Consider the following 21,848-nt stretch of genomic DNA (forward strand, 5'->3'; position numbering starts at 1 on the left):
TGCCTACTCTGCTGAAAATTCCTGGGGTCCTGAACATTGAGAAAGAGAGCAGTTATTTTTCCCAGAGAGTGCTTATCTATAACAAGGTCGGCAAAGACTGGACGTTAACCACGTTATTAAGCCTCGCCCAGCTCAGTAAAAACTTTTATGATAAATAAAGAGGGTGGGACCTGATGGCTCTATTGCCCTGCCCAATTGATGAGACTATTGTAACATCATGACCACTCACCTCCTTTTTAACTGCCTCCCCTCTGGAATCTCCAGGTGAGGTAGGAATTCAGGACAATATATACACTAGGGCTTGATGGTAAATTGTCTAATAGTGTATCTTGCATGTTTTCGCACTGTGCATGCTCCGTAGCTGAGCATACAAAGTACAGACAAACCAGAACCCTACGCGTTTCAGTTGCAAGCCAGAACCCTACGCGTTTCAGTTGCATCTCCACATACAGGTGAAAAGGTGTATATGGTCTGTAATAGGTATTCTCAGTTAGTCAAAGTTCAGTGAGGGCATGTCATTTGTACAGTACCTTTTATCAGGCTGGAGCAATTGTCCACTGTTGATGACTAGCAGCAAACCAAAGTATGACTAGTGGCCGATGCACCGCAAGATGTATCCACTCTACATATGGGGAAATATAAACCTTTATTTCCATGTGCATAATATACCCGATTTGTCTCCAACTCTTCATGAGATCCATAGTAAGGACATCACAGATAATGACCTTCTTAAATGATGCCCTACAAGAAAAGCACAGTTACCGTATAAACCTGATGAATGTTTCAATGGTTTTCTTAGACAAAATAATGTCATTAGTGTCTAATGTAATTTGTGAAAGTTAAAAAAACTCATTGATAAAAATCTATTGCCATCTTGATCGAGTTGGACGGACAGATGAAGAGTAATTGGGGTGTTTCTCTTATGAGCCCACAAGAGTCAGGGTTGCAATTATAATGTATCTTTATAAGGCAGATGGACATATCAACAAACCTGTAATATTCAGAACCTTCATTTCTTTTCTACAGCACCAGCATCACATTTACCTAAGGTATAAAATAAACTTATTTTCATGTAAATATGTATTTTTCTGACAATATGCTATGAATGCCATACAGTCGCTATTTTGCGCTGCTAGTCGCTGAAGAAAGAATTGCTTTCCAGTCTAATCGTGTGGTTCCAAAGCACAAAAAGTTATTTATGTAAAAAAAAGGGTAACACTATGCAAGTTTAACAGTTAGAGTAAAAAGCAATAAAATAGTGCAGCCCGATACATACGCATGCGCACTGGTCCCAGTATACAGTCATTCAGTCCAGAAGTCTGCGGTCGCTAGAAGATGTGTGTACACTGGGGTCAGGACACAGCTTATATATCTTACAGGTTTCAGAGGTAATAAAAGGACAAATTGACAGGTTTTCATTGGTTCTTGCTTCTGGTCAATCTGGTCATTGGTCAGTTCATATGGTGTCATCAGGGGTATGACTCAGTCCTCCAACGATCACATTGTGTAGCTTCCCGCCGAAGAACTGGTTAATACTATCTACAACACTGCATACTAGTAATAACATTCTATTCAATAACTCAGTTCATCCATAACTAGCGGACGCATGATGCGACTTCTTTGTCGATAGAAACGGATGTCTGCAAATAAACATGGATTTAGTATGATACCAAACATGGCATGTCCACTGTATTCTAAACCTTAGATCTCATTTAAGCACATCTTACATCATAATTATTAGCTAAGAAATACCTTTAATAACTCTGATTATTATCTATAATGTGTGGGAACCATTTTATATGTATGCATTCGCATATGTGCATCTGTGTGTGTGTATGTGAATACATGTTTGCGTTCGCATTTGTGCACATTGGATTGCACCAACGCAAAGTAGCGTCTAAATAACTCGTCATCAGACTATAGACGACTATATCATCAGATAATAATTGTAAGGTGATCATACCCAATTATTTGACTTTGACAATGCCTAATCATAGTTGCTGACTTTGATATAAAGTACTCCGCTCCCACCGCAAGCACTGCGATCAGTTCAGGCTAAAATGCAACCAAGTGACGCGTACAATGATGCTATTTTGCTAATTATGCACACCCATTAAACTCCGTTTTGACGCTCAGACACACCTGCATTCGCACATCCAGTCCCCCGTCACCACCCACAAACGGCGCTGTCACTCAAAGTAGCGTCCAGTCTGTGTACTACGAGTGCATGATTCCTGGCTGCAGTGACTGGTTCGCACATGTGTACTTTGATGCATACCCAGATGTGCGTTAATCGCCCCTAGCGAGCGAGCGCAGCTTAGCGACCGGGTCTGAATCAGGCCCTAAGTCTGACTTTGTCCTGGCCAAGATGTTAACCCACAACTTCCCCTCCACCACTTTGCCAAGTTTTGAAAGTTGGGACCCATTCGACCACAGCTTTGCCCACGTCACAATCACCTACACGCCATTCTGCCTTTGCCATGCAATTAATCCAAGAAGGCACCCTGCTTTGTACACTGTAAATGGTGTCTGCCCAATAATATACAGGCAGTTTACGGCAAATAGTGTTGAGAGAACAGGCAACTAATCTTGTGGTTCTGTTAAAATGCTTAAACTCATCTGGCCAATTAGGTCCTTCCAGAACTATCGTGCCTCACATTGCAGAGTGTATACGCCATTGATTTGATCTCGATGAACGGCAAATCTGGATCTTTCACCTGCCAATCAGGACTGGTGTAAAATGCCGTTGGATGATGATGTGATCTGATCATTTGTGTGGTCTTCATCCAACCACACTAAGGGGATGATGTACCAAGCTTTGGGGCGGGATCCATCAAGCCCAAACTGTGGTCAAAACTCTTTGACTGCAATCCCCATGTGCATCAAGCTCCGGAAAGAAAACTTTACGAAGCATATATAGATTGCGTTGCCTAATAGATGCCTAGGGTGTTCTCTCCACTGCAGTCCCAGAGCGGGATCCAATAGGATCCCTCCCAGTATCCCCTGCAGCTCGTGCATGCGCTGGATGACGGCCACGCATGCGCGGAAGGACTCCCGGGTCATTAACCTGAAGTCCTCACACCGCAAAGGACAGCTTTTATGGGGAGAGCTGTCCTTTGACATCTTAATCACAATTATAGCTGCATACGGCGTTACTAAATGCATGTGATAAGTGGCAGGATGTATTTAATTGAAAATGTGATGTCTGATGCATCCCGCCCTTGGAGAGAGATAAAGTGGAAAACTTGCCCAAAGCAACCAATCAGCTTCTGTCATTTATCTAGCACAGTTTATGAAATGACAGTTAGAAGCTGATTGGTTGTTTTTGGCAACTGCTCCACTTTACTTCTCTCCAAGGCCTGATACATCTCCCCTTATTTGTGATCCATAGGTAGCTCCACTTCAGCCTTGTGCAGACCATCTACATCTTATACCCCTTTTACACCGGAGCTAAAACCTGGGTTATTGCAGGGTTAACCCGGGCAGCTCCTTGGTGTAAAAGGGGACAGGGTTGGATAACCGGGTTGAGACATCATCTCCACTCCACTTCAACGCCAGAAAAGCCGGGTCTATGCAGACCCGGCTCCAGTGTGAACAGTGCCGACTCGGGAATATCTGATCCGGATTGGAACCCTGGGCCTGATTCAGAGCCGGACGCTCTTGAAGAGCGCTTGCTCTGAATCAGAGCGTTTTTTTTTTTCTTTTGGTGACCACCCACAGCTTTTGCGAGCCGCCAGGTGATGGTCACGATTGTCGCGACCATCGGGGCTTGCGACGAGACCCTTGTGGTAGGGTCTCGTCCGTCGCAAGCCCCAGAGAGCTTCCTGCTCTAACAGAGCAGGAAGCTCTCCACTGACATCACTGGTGATGTCAGTGGTGCCTCCCACAAATGGCAGGCGTTTCTTCGGGAACGCCTCCGTTTGTGTAGCCACCCCCCTGCCCGCCTCCAAAACGGGGTGAGCTGTGAATCAAAATCAACAGCCGCCCCCTTTTGGTGCGAGACCCGTAGTGACAGAGCGCCCATCGCTGGCCGGATCTCGTGCATGCGCACACAGTAGCTGGCTCCGGCGTGTGCATGCGCAGTGAGGGACCATCGACCCGCTTGCGAGCGCTGTGCACTCAAGAGCAGGTCTGAATCAGGCCCCCTGTTCCAACTCCGGGTTTAGCCCCGGAATTTAGGTGTAAAAGTGGTGTTACAGAATTGTCCATATAAGACAATAGGAATATATATCACAGCTTGGAGAATTGCAACTATTTCCTGTATTTTCGGGTCAACCTAGACACTATTTTTATGTGCACCACCTGATACAACCTTTTGTTTACTCAAAGCTAACATTATGGGCCTGCAGATTTTGTTAGCATATATATATATCATCTTAATTAGTAAATGTGTGGCAAAAAAAAAATGTGTTGAAACGACATGACAATCAGCTGCCAAGTTTAAAACTGTGTGAGATCTATCAAAGGAATTCAACACCGCACAGATATTTCATTATAAACATCATAATGAATGCCAGTGTGACAGTATAGCATCGGAAGAACTATTTATAAGTAATTGGTCGTTAGCTATGAAATGGCACTAATTTCATTGCGCTCCGGTGTTCTTCCCGTTTTCTCTGAACCACTCAATCTTTCAGGCACAAATCTTTTTTGAAATAATTTCAGCTTAAAAAAAAAATAGATGAATAAAATATATATATATTAGCTGAGAACCTCATTAAACCCGGGACGTTGGGGATCCTTGTCATTGCCCCCTGAAACACCAAGACAAGTCCCCCATGCCAGCATTTTTGTAATTCCTATTCTTGGGTTGTCAACAAGGAAAAATGTTTATTTCTATTATCCAGTTGTTAGCAAGTTTATTTATGCCTAATCAGCATCTGTGTTTGAAACTATTGTAGAACATTTTCCCATTGTCAACGTGGTGAGCAGGGTCTGGCATATCGAGTTATCATGACTTATTGGTGGTCACTGGGACACTGAGAGGGGCAATATAGCAGCAGGGAGGGCTGATCAGGTCTCGCTCAGTGCACTGCGTAATACACCATACAGTCTCTTCCACCCCAGGCTTTCCCAGCTCTCTCGGTAGATCAGCAATATGTCACCGCATATTTGTAGCATAAGAAGAGCGTGTAATTGCTTTCGTTGGTATTTCCAGAGGGACATTTTGCATGTATACATTAGCCAATGAAGGTGTATTGCTCCCATAATTGGTGCCAGATTGAGACCTAATGGGGGCTCTAGGCTGTGTAGCTGTTTTGGGGTTTCTTCTTCCAGTCACTTCTTTGTCTTCATAGTCACACAGAAGAGCACAGCACAGTCATTGTTATTTCATGCAGAGCCCCATTGCACCATTTTTGTTGCCTGAGACACTGCACAGATGACAGCACTCTCAGCCACACCTGTCCTGGTGGTGCACTGTCCTGTTTTTGTGCGCAAAACCTTCATGCGTTTATTCTGGATTAATTTGGTGATCGTCCTCTCTGATTTAATTGACAGATACCCAGCATAGGGTAAACCAGAAACCTCTAGAGTACACACACGTCTCATAGAGGTTTGAGGTGGAGGTGCAGAACTATTCGCAATCAAGACGTTTCCAACTGAGATGTGCACAACCTAACGGCAGGTAAAGTAGAGGTCAGGGGCTAAATTGCCATAGCATGTGGGTAACTGCAGTGGTAATGGCAGGTGCACCCAGCACTTCCACTTATCACAAGTTTGGCACTAGGTGAGACTCTATGGTGCCTTATTGGGAATTTGCCTAACTGCTTTCAACTGAGTCCAGATCTTCCAACATTTGCTCAGTGCATATTATAGCAGACATTGGGCCTGATTCAGAGCCGGACGCAATTAGCGCTCGCTCGTTCAGAAAAAGGCGGTGGCTATTGAAATGAACCGTTCGCTCTTTGCGGTCTGTTCACGCCTCCATGTCTGAACGAGCGAACAAAACTTGCGGACGTTTATTTGAAAAATACGCCCCCTGGCCGCTCGCATCATACGTCATGTCCGCTATTTATTAGATTAATCGAGTACATCGATCAGCGTATGAACTGCTCGCTATTCTTGTGGTTGGTTTTTCCTACCACTATATTGCGAGCAGTTTTCACTATAAAACAACCAGGTGACGTGGTCAATGACGCTGCTGTTTTAATTATGCACACCCATAAAACGCCCGTTTTGACCTTTAAGCACGCCTGCGTTCTTAATTCCACTCCCCGTTTTCAAGCACCTTCCCCTGTTACCACCCACATACGCCTCATCCTGTCACTCAAAGTAGCAGGCATTCGCTATATAGTGAACAAATGTTTTTTGGCCGAACTGACTGGTTCGCGCATGCGTATTATAAACCGTACGCATGCGCAGAAGTGCGAACATCGCTCGGAACGAGCGTACTGCCGCTTACGAGCAGCTCTGAATCAGGCCCATTAGGCGAATTATGTACTTAGGGCCTGATTCAGAGCCGGACGCTCTGACCAGAGCGCTCGCTCTGAATCAGGGCCCTCCTACCTAAACTTGGAGCGGCCTCCTGGCCACTCGCAAAGCTGTGGGTGACCACCCACAGCTTATGTGAGCATCCATGATGATGGTCGCGATGGTCAAGACCATCGCGACCATCGGGCTTGCGATGAGACCCTGCGGTAGGGTCTCGGTGACCGCAAGCCCTGGAGTGATTTTGCTCTATCAGAGCCAAAATCACTCCCACTGACATCACTAGTGATGTCAGTGGGGCCGGACCCTCCGTCTGACAGCCACGCCCCCGGCACGCCCACCAAAGGGGGCGTGCTGTCACTCACCATCGACAGCACACCCCCTTTGGTGCGAGACCCGGAGCGACGGCTTCCCCGGAGCAGCCTCCGTCGTGCGCATGCACACTAGGGCACCATTGACCCGCTTGCGAGCGCTCAGCGCTCACGAGCGGGTCTGAATCAGGCCCTTAGTGTGAGTAGTATGTAAAAGGAAAAAAAAATACATATTATGCCCAGGGGTGTGGTATGTTAGGTCAACAGTTATTATATCATTGTGCATTATGTTGACATGGGAATGTCGGCATGGCGGGAATGTCGGCGTGCAGCATATTGACATGCTTAGCATGTCCACAATGACCATGACATCTATCTTGTCTGCACGGATGGTACATTGACATGATAAAATGTAGACCTGGTGGCCCAGCGGTCACTTACCTGGTCCCAATGGCTGTAGCGGCTCCAGCTGGCTTTTGGGTGCCGGTGGTCATGTGACCGTCACTTCTGATGCAGACCGCTGACGTAGCGGCAGTATAGGTGAGTATTTTAACCAATTCTCTTACCCTAATCCCTAATTCTCCTCCTAGTGCCTAACCCCAGTGGCATCACTAAAGGGGTGCGGACCGCACCTAGGACCTCTTTCAGACCCGCTCGCTAAGGCACACTCACTCGCTGGGAGCAAATTTCGCACATCTGCGCATGCGTATAATTCGCAGTGTGCGTGCGCAAGTCATTCGTTGCAATCTCATTTTGGTAGCTCGCAAGCCACTTTCAGGTCGCTGCTTTGAGTGCCGTTTGTGGGTGGTAACAGGGGAAGGGGCTTGTGAACGGGGGAGTGGTTGTGCGAAGGCAGGCGTGTCAGCCCGCCAAAACGCAGTTTAAAGGGCGTGCATAATTAGCAAAGTAGCGTCATTGTACACGTCACCTGCTTGTATTTCAGCCAGCACTGATCGCTGTGCTTGCGGAAGGCTAAGGCAACCCCAAGGGTTGTGAGCAGCTCCGATGGCTCTCGATGGTCCCGATTAATCCTTCATTTCCTGGAGATGACGTCTGTTGCGAGTGGCAAGGGGGCGTCTTTAGACACTTGCGAGCGCACTTTGCTGTAGCTCGCTAAAACATAGTGGGCGTCCTTACGAGACGAAGTTTGAGCACTTCATTACAATATCCGGCCCCTTTTTGCCAGCTGTTGACATTTTGATCATGTCAAACATTCTGAGGATGTCGACATGGTGTCTGTCGACATGTTTAATTGTGTCGGCATTCTAGTGTCGACATTGTGGTGTCTACATTATGAATGTCGATATGGTAAGTGTCGACCATGTGACTGGCTCCCATGCCTATAAATGTCCAGCATAAGCACCCCAGAATGTCCATCACATTCAGTAGCATGCCAATGCTCGGCACAATTCTGCACCCAGTGTATGCAGGCGCTATGCATGCCTTTCCAAACCACATACAATCCCAATGTCCAATCAGAATACACCTCCACAGACCATGGGTAGCTGAATACAGTGCAGTATCCCTCTACAGAACATATTCACACATCAGAGATGTGATCCCCAGCATCCCCAGCAGGCAAAGCTAGAATAGCACCTCTGCCTGGTCTGTTATTTGTTACACACCTGGCCCTGCATAATAATGGGGGATCATCCGTGACTGACTGACGGAGACTGTCCCTGTGCACGCGCCCCCGCCGCTCGGCTCATCTTTCTGCCCAGACGAGGCGCTCGGTTTGGGAAATGAGCCAGCCTGCCAGGTTTCTCTTCTGAAAGATGTTTGATAAGCGATTCAATTTCCCCTGGATTTAACAGCCGTGTCCAAGTGACTGATAGTCTGGAGGCACAAGCAGCCTGCTAGATCCTACTCTGTTTATATTGACCCGGGTGGCTGAGAGGCGTCTTTATTATACATAGAGCTGGAGACTCTCACTTGTTCTACACCCTTGTGTGTGCCAGCTCTTTCTCTGGGAAGGATGGGGTCAATTGGGGTAGTATAGCACAGGCATAGGCCCACATGCCTCTCCGGCTGCTTGTAGACCTCAATTTATAGCCTGCTCTGCCGACTAGACAAAGCAAAGAGGTATGTGTGTTTAGGTATATATATATATATATATATATATATATATTGTGACAGGGTCAGCATAATTCCACATGAGGTAAATGTGGAATACCCAGATCTCCCAGGTTTGGCAGAGCTTGTGTAAATGTCCAGTTCAGGAGTTGCCTCAATCAGTGCCTGGAAAGGCAGCTGATGACAGACACCTGTGTGAGGCTGGTTTAAGAGCTGTAGAGACACTGGGGATACTGAGCCTGACTGTGAGATAGTCGCCCAGCTTATAAGCCATGGGGTGACTAGTGTTAGGGATCCTGGGCCTGCGAGTCCACTGAAGAAATATTGCTGTATTGGAAGACTTTGTATGACATCTTGCCTGTGAAACTGCCATATCCTGTGTACCTGCCTGTGGTGAGCAATAAAAGCTACTGATTGTGTGTCAAGATTTTTTTCACTTTATGATATGACCTTGAGTGGTAATTTTTGGGTTAGCCACCCCAGCTTGAATTTCCAAGACGTGAGTGTGGACACCTATCTATATATATATAGTTTTATATATATATATATATAGTGGTATTTGTATAATTGTATGCACATGATTTATACTGTGCGTGCGTGAAGCGTATTGTGCCTGAAGTGGTTTGTAGGCTCGGTATGAGCAAGGTGCCGTAACACCCTCATTCATGCAAATAACTGCAGATGTTAATCTACTCTGGCAGATTTCCCACTTGCAGCTGCATAAAAAAAAAAAGCCAACACCCTTTAATCCTCTCGTCAGAATGCCAGAGGCTTCCTTATTCACATACAAGGTATGAACCATCTGTGTCTCTGACCTCCGGTTCCTCTCTGCATGCAGAGTGCTGTGGTCACATGATTTGTGGACAGTGGCATCTCTCTGGAATGATGACAGCAGGTACAGTATTAGGTCACACTTTTGGAATATATACATATACTTTTATAGAAACATGTACAGCTGGGGTATTCAATGTACGGCCCTCCAGCTACTGGGGAACTAGGCATCCCAGCATGCCCTGCTACATTTTTGCTATTAGAGGGCCTGATTCAGAGCCGTTCGCAATTTGCGGACGTTCGTTCAGGAAAAGGGGGTGGCTATTCAAATGAACCGTTCGCTCTTTGCGGTCTGTTGACGCCTCCATGTCTGAACGAGCGAACAAAACCTGCGGCCGCTATTTTGTAAAAAACGCCCCCTGGCCGCTCGCATCATACGTCATGTCCGCTATTTATTAGATTAATCGAGTACATCGATCAGCGTATGAACTGCTCGCTATTCTTGTGGCTGGTTTCTCCTACCACAATCTTGCGAGCAGTTTTGACTATAAAATAACCAAGTGACGTGGTGAATGACGCTGCTGTATTAATTATGCACACCCATAAAACGCCCGTTTTGACCTTTAAGCACGCCTGCGTTCTTAATTCCACTCCCCGTTTTCAAGCACCTTCCCCTGTTACCACCCACATACGCCTCCTCCTGTCACTCAAAGTAGCAGGCATTCGCTAAATAGCGAACAAACGATTTTTGGCCGCACTGACTGGTTCGCGCATGCGTATTATAAACCATATGCATGCGCAGAAGTGCGAACATCGCTCGGAACGAGCGTACTGCCGCTTACGAGCGGCTCTGAATCAGGGCCAGAGTCTGCTAAATATTCTTGCTGTACAGTGGGCCTGATTCGGACCCGCTCACGAGCGCAGGACCCTCGCAAGCGGGTCGATGGTGCTGAATAGGCATGCGCACGATGGAGGGTGATGGGTCTCGCACCAAAGGGGGCGTGCTGTCGATGGTGAGTGACAGCACGCCCCCTTTGGCGGGCGTGCCGGGGCGTGGCTGCCAGACGGAGGCGTTCCCATGGGAACGCCTACCATCTGAGTTCGGCCCCACTGACATCACTAGTGATGTCAGTGGGAGTGATTTTGACTCTGATAGAGCCAAAATCACTCCAGGGCTTGCGGCAGCGAGACCCACCGCAGGGTCTCGTCGCAAGCCTGATGGTCGCGATGGTCTTGACCATCGCGACCATCATCATGGACGCTCGCATAAGCTGTGGGTGGTAACACACAGCTATGTGAGTGTCCGTGAGGCCGCTCCAAGTTGAGGGAGGAGGGCCCTGATTGAGAGCGAGCGCTCTGGTCAGAGTGTCCGGCTCTGAAGGGGGCCCCTGCCCATGCAGTCTGTATAACAGTCAGGGGCGTTTCTAGAGAGGAGGGGGCCCATGTGCAGTCTCTGACACGGGCCCCCTCCTCTCCACCTGTCGGCCAGCTGCGCACTGAGATGTGCGTGGCCAGCGCCGGAGTTGTAGACTTTGGGCACTAGAGTGTGCCCAGAGTCTATAGCGTATGCACAGGTCACCTGGAAAATGGCAGCGGCGGCCGTGTTCCATGTACTGTGCATGTACAAATGACTGGAAAATGACCGCCATGGCCATTTTCCAGTCGTTTTACAGCGCTGGACCCCCGCGCCGATGTGGGACTCCGGAGAGGTAATTAATATTATGGTTGCAGGGTGTGCTGTGTGTGGCCCCCCTGGACCCAGGGGCCCGTGTTCCCGCACACTCTGCACCCATTATAAATACGCCCCTGATTACAGTCACACCTATAGACACAGATATAGATATATGCATCAACAGCACTTGCTGACTAATTTGGGCGCCAGTCCTTCTCTTATAAAAGTATACTCCTTAATTTCTCTCCTCCTGCACAAGACTTTAGAGGATATTAATGTGGTTACAGCAAGTTTCTCCTCTCCCTCCTACTCAGATACTGGGCATGTCAGATGGTAAATGACAATCTTATGGATAGGGTTACATTACCCCACACTCTTCTTCACCAGCACAGTCTTATAACACAGTTTCAATAGATGCTTCGCACCTTACACAAACTGTACAGGTCCACCTGGCCCTACTCTGGCTGGTGTCTGTAGTTCTCCCACCTTATATATGCAGGTCCATCTGGCCTTACGCTGGCTGGTGCCTGTAATTCCACACACATCTCTTCAGCAGTTCTCATCTCTGCAGCTTTAATGGATGACACACCCTATGCAAGTGCAATATCTATTCCTCCCTTGTGTGCTGCCACCACACGCTGCCTTTCTTTGACTCACTGCAGATAATGTACCCCCATGTCTGATTGACCTGCAGCCCACCATGCCCCCAGCAGCAGTCGCCATTAAGGGGATGCAAAGCATCGATGGTAATCGCTGATGGGCCCATTGATGGTAACCATCTATGGACACCCCACTGATGGCCATCCCTAATGTTTCCCCAAAGGCACAAAAGCCTGTCCCCTTTATAGCCTAAGGTTCCACTCCCCCTCTGCTGATGTTTCCTACTTGACCATGCCCCTTTCTCTGGTCTGTGATTTGGCCACGCCCCTCTCTCCTGCTGAACCCTTCCAAGGTCTCAGACATGCAGTATCTGTAGTAGGCAACAGCATTTAGCACTGAAAGGGGCGTTATTCTATTAACAGCCTCTAGAGGGTGTTCAGTTCACGTGTGCGCAGTGGAAAGAAATCACTGAACTGCGCAAACATTACTTACAATTGTGAATCAGGCCACCCAGGCTTATAAGAAAATCCTCTTTGCCTCTAAAGAAATAGTCACATTATAGCTCACAACCCAATCAACCGCTATCAATCCCCCGCACTCCCCAACCTCTCCAATATCTACACATCTGGGTGCTACCAGTGGCGTCACTATTTTGGTGTCACCCCCTTGGATGGTGTCACCAAGCATCCAGTGTGCTGAGAGAGGCTGAGGGATGCCCAGCAGCTCCTTTAGCACTGGGCTTCCAGTGTGACGTAAATGGGGGCGTAGCTCGCATTCACCCCCACCAAAAGGCACAATCCTGGGGGTGTGGCTTCACGAACACAAGGCCACACCCCCTGTGGCACATGCAAAGTACTCCGACTTCCGCACTCGTCACTGATTGGTACTTCCTTTACATCTTGGTGATACCTAATATTTTCTAATATCCCCCCCTCCCCCCGCAAAATGAATAAATAAAAAATAACTTTTTTTTTCTTTGGTAAATATGCTCCTTTGAAAGACAATGAATAGGACTAAGGACCTGATTCAGACCCACTCGCTAAGATACGTTCGCACGCAGCCAGCCGATTGTTTGCATTCTGCACATGCATACGTATCGTAATGCGCGTGCTGAACCAGTGCGAGCGATCAGGAAGCGTTCGCTCATTATGCATAGACTGCCCAGCAGAGTGAGTGACAGGAGAGGCCGTTTGTGGGTGGTGATTAAAGGGCTGGCCATTAAAAACGGGGGAGTGGAGGTGCAAATGCAGGAGCGTCTCAACGCCGTTTCAGAGGTGTGCATAATTAACAGGCAGCGTCATAGTACACGTCACTTGGCTGAAATTTACACTGAAATGCTCGCAGTGCTTGCGGCAGGGTATGGTCAACCACAAGTGCTGCGATCGCATCCGATGGTACTTGATGTTACCGATGGTTGCATACACATCCTGGAGATGACGTGCACAAGTGGGCATCTTAAGACAGGCTGGTGGGCGTCTGCATACACAGAGCGATCGTACGCCAAGACATAGAGAGCGTGCTAATGCTTTGCCGTGCGATCGCCTGCCTTGCTGAATTTGCATACGCATCTAGCGAGCGGGTCTGAAGAATCAGGTCCTAAGATCCTATCTCATAGAACTTGTGCTATACATTATGTAGAGATGATTGGGGGTTAGGAAACAGTGATTACAACAAAATCAATTAAAGCACAGAGATCAAATGGGACTTAATAGAAAGTATTTATATCCAATACTGTTGCAGGAACATATGGTATTGCAACACAAAAAAATTCTAAGAAGAAAAATAAAAACCAGGCAACGTTGTTTAATTATAGACATGCAAGTGCCGATAAATATGTAAAAAGGAAATGGGGGTTAGCAAGGATAGGAGCTGTGAAACGGATTGCAAAAGATAGCACGCCGAGCGTTATTCTGGTATTCAAACAGCGAGAAAACTGATCTATTTGGCCAATAAAAGATAAACGAGGAAAATAATTGTAGAAGACCGAGAGAAGCTGATCTGAATATTTTCTATTCATCTCTATTCATGAATGAGGAAAAAAAATAGCAGTAAATAGGTTGTATAGTAATAGCGCAGGGACGCCATTAAATACTGCTCTACTGACACAGTAGGTGGCCCGTTACTCCTAAACAAGATTAAGACCGATACAGCGCTGGCACCATGTGTAGTATTTTATAGACCTATATGTCTTATTTTTTTACAAGCTTTCATAAAGAAGTCGCTGGCATAAGATTGGCAGAAAGCAGATACAGATGTGTCCACATACATCTAGCCTCCTAGCCCTTTTAGTGGCGCTATGCCCTGGCGTGACTCGGTAGTGCCCAGCGTCTTTTTGTGTGACTCATTCGCAAAGCGATGCCAATAGGATGCACAATCAGCTTCTGCTGATTAAAATGATATGCGGCATGCCTATATTCTGTGTGTGTGACGGGCGGCTGTATCTGCATGCGGAATGCTACGTTATAGGGCAACAGCCGCTGATACTGTAACGTAGCATTTTGCATGCAGATACACCCGCAGTCGCACACAGAATACAGGCATGCCGCATATCATTTTAATCAGCATAAGCTGCTTGTGCGTCATAGTCGCATCATTCTGCGAATAAGATGCATTTTTTAAGGAAAAGACGTACGGCGCTACCAAGTCGCACAGCACTCATGCACTACGCATCTTGTAGCGTAAGGAGGATAGACGTATGTGGACATATCTGTTCAGTGCCAATATTTTAAAACAGAACAAAGACAGACCCAGCGAAATCAGCCTGACCTTCTGCCGATGGGAATTAATTGAATGGATTCTGGGAGGTGCTATTCCCGAAATCCATTGTAGAAAATAATTTGATAAGTGTCAGTGTGGTTTCATGAAGAACTGATCATGCCTAACAAATATTATTCATTTTATGAGGAGATGAGCTCTAAAGTGGATCTTGGCATTTGATGTGATACATTGTTATTTTATTAAGGGTGTTTGAAAAAAAAAAAAAAAGTTGCACAAAACAAAGGGGCCTATCCATTTAACGACATGAAAGTCTGAATGTCCAGCATTCAGACTTTCATGTCGCTGAGGTGTGGGCACCGCACTGAAAGACGTTCACTGAACGTCTTCAGTGGAGGAGCCCAACCTCCCTATCTATTAACTTGCCGAACCTGATGACCATCGTCAGGTTGACGGGCATGTTCAATAGATAGTCGGGGTCGGCAAGGATCCAGCGTGCACGCGCATCGCTGGTCCTTGCCGGCTATCCACTTGCTGACTTTCTACAAGTTCCGACCATCTTGCAGAATGTCGGCAAATGAATAGGCCCGGGAAAAACTGTTTACATGGTTGTGGCAAGATAGTAGACAGAGGGTTGTTATAAATGGGACATACTTTATTCATACTGGGCTAAAATTATTAGCCGTGTTCCATGAAGTTCAGTATTAGGTTGTAAACTTTTTAGCCTTTTTATTAATGACTTAGAGAAGACAAAGGGACATCAATTCACAATGGACGATAGATAGTTTCCACTTTGAACTTAGGGAGGGGCTCTTTACGGTAAAAGCGGCTAAGCTGGAGAGTTTTTTTTGCCAGATGACGTAGAGATGGCAAATTAACAGAATCAAAATGGATCAGATGCTTTTGCTACAAGAAATGGCATCGGTTTATATAAATACTGTAGGTTATCCAATCTGACCTCTTTACCATTGTGATTGATTTTACACTATTTTTTATATAATTATTATTTGGTTGTTTTTGTGATTGTAAAAAAATGTGGATGTACAGTATAAAAAAAAAGAAATGGCATTGGTAGTACAGTGGTCAACTGCACCTCCCCTCCAGGTAACTCTTCTGGGGACAAACATTTTAAAGTTGACCTTTGCATTTAGTAGGGAAGGTTATTGAACAAGAAATATCGATTGTTCTGATGGTGCCGCCATTGGAAACAATTAAATAATCGATTTCACTAAAACATCTGGTCACAAAACATCAATTTCTCTCAACAAGAAATATCGATTTTTAAACTCTGAAACATTGGATTGAGCTGTTCTGTAGTCTCGAGTTGAACAGAAGAGGCAGAACCAGTCAGATTAGACAATACCACAAGACAATATTGATAGCGAGTGATTTGGTAACTCACCATTGATTGAAAAATAATCTGCACCGATCTGAAATAAAACATCGATAGAACCGATAGTTCATAGTTCCATGTTTTAAATCTGTGCCTGCGCTCGAGATGCACTGGTCATAAGCCTTGATGGTTAACGCCAGAGGATGCAGACCGGAGTTGCATGGATCTCCATGCAGTTCATAAAGGCCGTCTCAACAGTGACTGGGGTTGGCTTTCTGGCATCGGCTGTGTCTGCGGTGTGTCTGTGTCAGGAAATGCGTTGGAAGACGCAGTTCCACTGGCATTGGCAGCCATATACCTTCGGGATTCTGAGTTTGAATGTCCGGTGGTGTGGCCGGTGTCCGATTGATGTTGTGACTTTGGGCCTGATTCAGCTTAGATCGCAATTGCAAACATCACCGCAGCCAAGCATTATTTTATCCTGTGCGCATGTGCGTATGCAGCTTAGCGCATGCATTCGATCGCAACGGTCGCTGATGCTACAGCACATCAGTCCATCTCTGAATGCCAATGTTATTAAGAGGGACGAAATATAACATATACATGAAGGCTAGTATTTATCATGCATAGACTGTTCATCTTCCATGTACGTATGTATGTACGGATGTGTCCTCATACATCTTGCTTCCTTGTGCATTAAACAGCCCTTTTAGTCGCGCCATACTGTGGCATAACTCTGTAGCGCTGAGCGTCTGTTCGTGCGACTTTTTGCCTTCAAATGCATCTTATTTGCACAGTGAAATGCTAATTGGATGCACAAGCAGCTTCTGCTGCTTAAAATGATATGCGGCATGCCTATATTCTGTGTGTGACTGCGGCTGTATCTGCATTAGGGATGTGCAGGTTCGGATGTCCCCGCCAACGTCATCTTTCATGGACAAACATCATTTATTCCTGGACAAAAGTCCATGGAAGATGATGTTTGTCCATGAAAGATGATGTTTTGCCTCTTTCTGAGTCCCAATTTTGGCGGGAAAAATCCGAACTTGGCGGGAAAATCCGAGCCTGCACATCCCTAATGTGTATGCTAAATCCTACGTTACAGGATCAGCGACTGTAACACTGTAACCTAGCATTTTGCATGCAGATACACCCGCAGTGCAAATACGACTCAATTGAAGGCAATTTCGCTTGAAAAAAATACTCGGCGCTAACCGAGTCACACGGAGCTCCCGCGTTATGTGTAACGCGACTTGTAGCGCACAAAGGATAGACGTATGTGGACACATCTGTATATAGATTATATATAAAAAAAACTCCCCTTGCCACTTGTCCTGTCCTTTCAATGGTCCCGCATAAGACCCCCATCCTTCATCTCCTGTATACCCTGAAGCAGCGCAGTACATTCATATGTTTCCCCAGAACCTGCCACTTCCCAGCTTCCGCACATGATAAAATCAGCCTTATTTGCCCGCGAGTCTTCTCTGCCTTATCCCAAGCCACACTGTCATTATTAGATTTATGTATTTGTTCCAAAGTGTTAAGGATCTGCTCTGTTATCCGCAGCTCTACTCTCTGTGCTTCATAAAGCATTGGCACTTAGCAGAGGAATAGAGAGAGGTGTGAGCTAAACATTGAATGGATTTAGGAGAAACTTTATAGCTAGTCTGCTTTGCTGCAATATGAGTCAAGCAGCAGGTTCCACAATAAAGGGGAAATATGCCCATATTACAGCTAAGTAGAGTTTATTTCCACTAGCATTTCCTATAAACATTCACTAAAGAAATATCTGCAATAGTCATTTATTTTCGCGTACACATTTATTATTAAGAAGGAATCTGAAATATTCATAAAAAGAAATGAGACAGTGCCCCCCAGTGGGCAAATTAACATGAAATATTGTTTAATAATTCTTTGTCATTGCCAAGCAATAACGATTGAGTAAATTATCATAAGCTTAAGAAGAGAGTTGTTTTGCTCAGCAGGACTAGGTATGTAAAACTTAAAATAAACTCTAAACCTAATAAGCAATTTGCTTTATTATCGAACCCTATGCAAAAGATCTTATATACACTCTGTGTGTGTGTGTGTATATATATATATATATATATATATATATATATATAATATACACACACAAGCAAACAGCCAGCAAAATCCATAACAAAAAATATATCAAATGCAGCAGTCATTAAAGGCACGATACCTATGTCAGCCTGATACAGTGATATAATGGACTGCTGGTGGCCTGACAGACGTTTCGGTGGGCACAACCACCTTCAGTGGACCTAATGATGCTAAGAGCACTAAATGGTTTGCTGCATCTCCTCTCTGGGCTTCTTCCAGGAAAGGAGAATTGATATGTAGGCAAGTATGATGTACAGTTATGTGTAGACTGTAGCGTTCCCGCTAGGCTGTTTTAGGGGGGCGCGGCGCCCTGCCCTCTTTCTGGAAGGCAAAAAGCGCCCTGCCCTCCAGAAGGAGGGCAAAAAGCACCTTGCCCTAACAGCCTGCGGGAACTGTCTTCACCCGCGGGTCGCAGTGTCCCGCGGGTGAAGAAAATGCGGTTACCCGGTCACCGCCGGAGAATAGACACCGGTCGCATGCAGGGCTTGGGGGCTGCCCGGCGTTTCTGTAAGTGCCGGGCACGCCCCCAAGAGTGCCGAAAAGGGGACGCGTCTTATAGACACGCCCCCTTTTCGATGACCACACCCCCTTCTCGGACGCACGCGCGCCTGCGGCGCGCGCACGAACGTGCCCTCTCTAGCTCCGGCGCCCTGCCTCGCGCCGGAGCTAGAGTGAACACTAAAACTGTATAGAGGGGATGTAATTGGGTTGGATAGCTTATAGAGGTTATGTGAGTAGTTATGGAATTTGATAAGCTTGTTTGAAAAGGAGAGTTTTCAGGGAACACTTTGGTTTGGAGACTAGAGGAAAGTCTTATTGTGAGAAGGCATTCCACAGTGGGTGCAGCCCGAAAAAAAGTCTTGTAACCATGAATGTTTGTACAGCGCATAGTGTGCAGTATGGTACACGGAGGTGTTGGCGCTATGGGAACAGCGTGTAGGTGTAGTGTGGACGCAGCATCAGATCATCTGCGGGATGCTTGGCTGGCTGAATGACCATGGGGTCACTCAAGCTGGCCAACACAGATGCACAAAAGAGGCCAGGAGTTTCCAACCTCTTCCCTCCCCCCCCAATGGTGGCGACACACCTCCGTTTGGCAAAACAGAGGCCGTCGCCGTCCCCTACCCACCCAGAGAAGGCAGCAGACTGTCAATCACTGACCGTCAGCTACCGGACTGCGTGCAGGATCACAGACCCATACTGCATATGCACAGTATGGGTCATGCGCCTGCGCAGAGGAGGCATAATCAGGGATGTGCATTAACCCGATGGTTAGCGCACATCTCCGAATCAGCCCCATAGTGTGCAATGAGAGACACGGATGTGTTTGCACTGCGGGTACTGCCCGTAGCGTGCAATGAAGGGTACATGTGGGAACAGCGTGTAGCATGCAATGAGATACACGGAGTAGATGCAATAACAATGGAGCTCAAAACCAGACAGAGAGTGTATTAGAGCACATACATGCACATAGATCGCAAATGCAAACAGGTGAAATTGGCACAACCAAATACACTGGCACAGAGGCTATGGGAGCCTACCAGATTCTAGCTATTATCTTGTAGAATAGGGGTGGGCAGTAAGAGGCCCCTCAGCTGTTGTAGAACTACACATCCCAGCATGCTCTGCCACAGTTTTGCTATTTTGACACGCTAAAACTGATGCAGTGCATGCTGGGACTTGTAGTTCAACAACAGCTGGTGGGATGCTTATTGCTAAACCCCTATTCTAGACGGTGCTAGATAAATGATTAGTAGAATCTGATAGGTTGCTATGGGCAACACATCTGCTTCTGTAAATCAGCACTTTAGTAAATATACCCCAATGCCCCCACAACAGACCTCACCAGGGATCCCCGCAAGAGGATGTGGACTTTACTCAGTGAGGTCCCAGGTCTCAGCACAGTGTAGTTGGTTCCCACTGTGTAAGCAACAGACTACTGAGCTGGTATGAGGACTCTGCTTGGAAACACCACTGATGGAAATGCAGGTCTCTGCTGTCCAGGAGACATAATAATGGAGCTGAAACAACACTGGAAGCAAACTATACTGAAAAGTATAGTTCTGAAGCAGGAGCATCTATGAAAACACAATTGATACTCAGGCACTGGAGAAATCCTTTGGTTGTCTAATAGGTGATTCCCTGCACGAGTCATCAGTGTCATGTGGGTAAGTTTTAACACCTGAGAGAGCGGTTATGTCATATCTAGCCTGAGGCTGAGCCCAGCTGGGTTTTGTTGAGGCTCCTGATTGAGAAGGCCAGCAATCTGTTTTGGAAAGATTACATTTGATAGTTGATGATAAGATGATATTGATATCCGAAGGAGCTGATAAGTTTGAAAAGAGACATGGTATACAGTAGATTGAGAAAAGCAGAGGACCTAAGACTGGAGCTTTGCAGTACTCCAACTGATAGAGGTAGCGAAGAGGAGGTGTATTCAGAGAAACAAACACTGAAAAAGTGATTAGATAGGTAGGATTAGAACCAGGATAGGTCTGTGTCCTGAAGCCTGAGGGATTGTAGTGTTTGTATGAGAAGAGCGTGGTTAACAGTGTAAAATACAGCAGAGTGACCCAGAAGAATAATAAATGAGTAATGGCCTTTAGACTTAGCATTGATGAGATAATTCACTACCTTAGTCAGTGCTGTCTCTGTATAGTGTTGGGCGCAAAAGCCGGATTGATGTGGGTCAAAGAAGTTGTGCAAGTGAAGAAAGTGTGTGAGGCGAGTGAAGGCAAGTCTCTCAAGTAGCACGGAGGGGCATGGAAGCTGGTTGATGGGACAGTAATTTGAGAGAGAGTTAGGGTCAGCGTTCTCTTTTTTTTTTTCTCAGAATAGGAGTAATCACTGCATGCTTGAATAGTGATAGAATAACACCAGTAGAGAGAGAGATTACAGATTTAGTTAAGGTTGGGATGAGCACAAGAGACAGATCTCTACTGATTTGTGAAGGTACAGGATCAAGAGGAGAGATAGTAGAGTAGGAAGTTGAGAAGAGTGTAGATATAGTATTTCATCTTCATTGGTGGGGTCAAATAAAGAGAAGGTGCCATAGGGTTCAGGTAGGGAATTGAGGAGATTGCTGGCTATAGAAGAGCATACCATCTCATTTTGGATCTTGTCAATGTTGTCCTTGATATAGGAAGCAAGATCTTGTGCACTTATAATAGCTGTTGGGTTGGGTGATGGATGGGAAAGTAGTGATCTAAATGTATTAAAACGTTGCTTGGGGTTAGAAGCTTGAGCAGAGATGAGAGATAAAAGATATGTTTGTTTGGCAGCGTCCAAAACCATTCTAAAGGAGTGGTAGATGATCTTATATGTAAGGAAGTCACTTGGAGTATGAGATTTATGCCACTGAAGTTCTACTTTACGTGAGTGTTTTTGAAGGTGTCTTGGTACTTTCGAATGTCATGGTTGACATCTAAGTCTACCCTACAGTTGGTACTATCCCGCCATGAACGGCAAGGTGGTGAGGTGTGTATATATAATAAAAGCAGATCAGTTTGGAGTTACATTTTACCTATTCTCGGGGTATGAGGGTGACCGGCACAGAACAGTAATGCAGTTCAGACATAAGTTGTAGCAACCAGTTAGGAAGTCTCATTCATTAAGCTGGTCATACCCTATTCTGCCAACGCAAGGATCACATTCCAACTTGGCTGTACATGTGAGCAAACATACTCGCTTGTCAGTTTAGCCAAACGATAAATATGAATGATCCATAAAGCAAACACTCCACAATAAATTGTGTCCAACATTTTCAGCAAGTACTGTACAGCATTACACCGAACGAGATCCTCTCAATTATAGAGAC

General features: G+C 46.1%; 1 protein-coding gene across 5 annotated transcripts in view; it reads left to right on the forward strand.

The window, feature by feature from the left end:
* The window catches only part of CADM3 (cell adhesion molecule 3), a 501,868-nt gene that overhangs the window by 445,134 nt on the left and 34,886 nt on the right, over window positions 1-21,848 (forward strand). The window lies entirely within an intron of this gene.

This window comes from Taudactylus pleione, unplaced genomic scaffold (assembly GCF_031769625.1).
Source record: "Taudactylus pleione unplaced genomic scaffold, aTauple2 ptg000587l, whole genome shotgun sequence".
Lineage (NCBI taxonomy): Eukaryota > Metazoa > Chordata > Amphibia > Anura > Myobatrachidae > Taudactylus > Taudactylus pleione.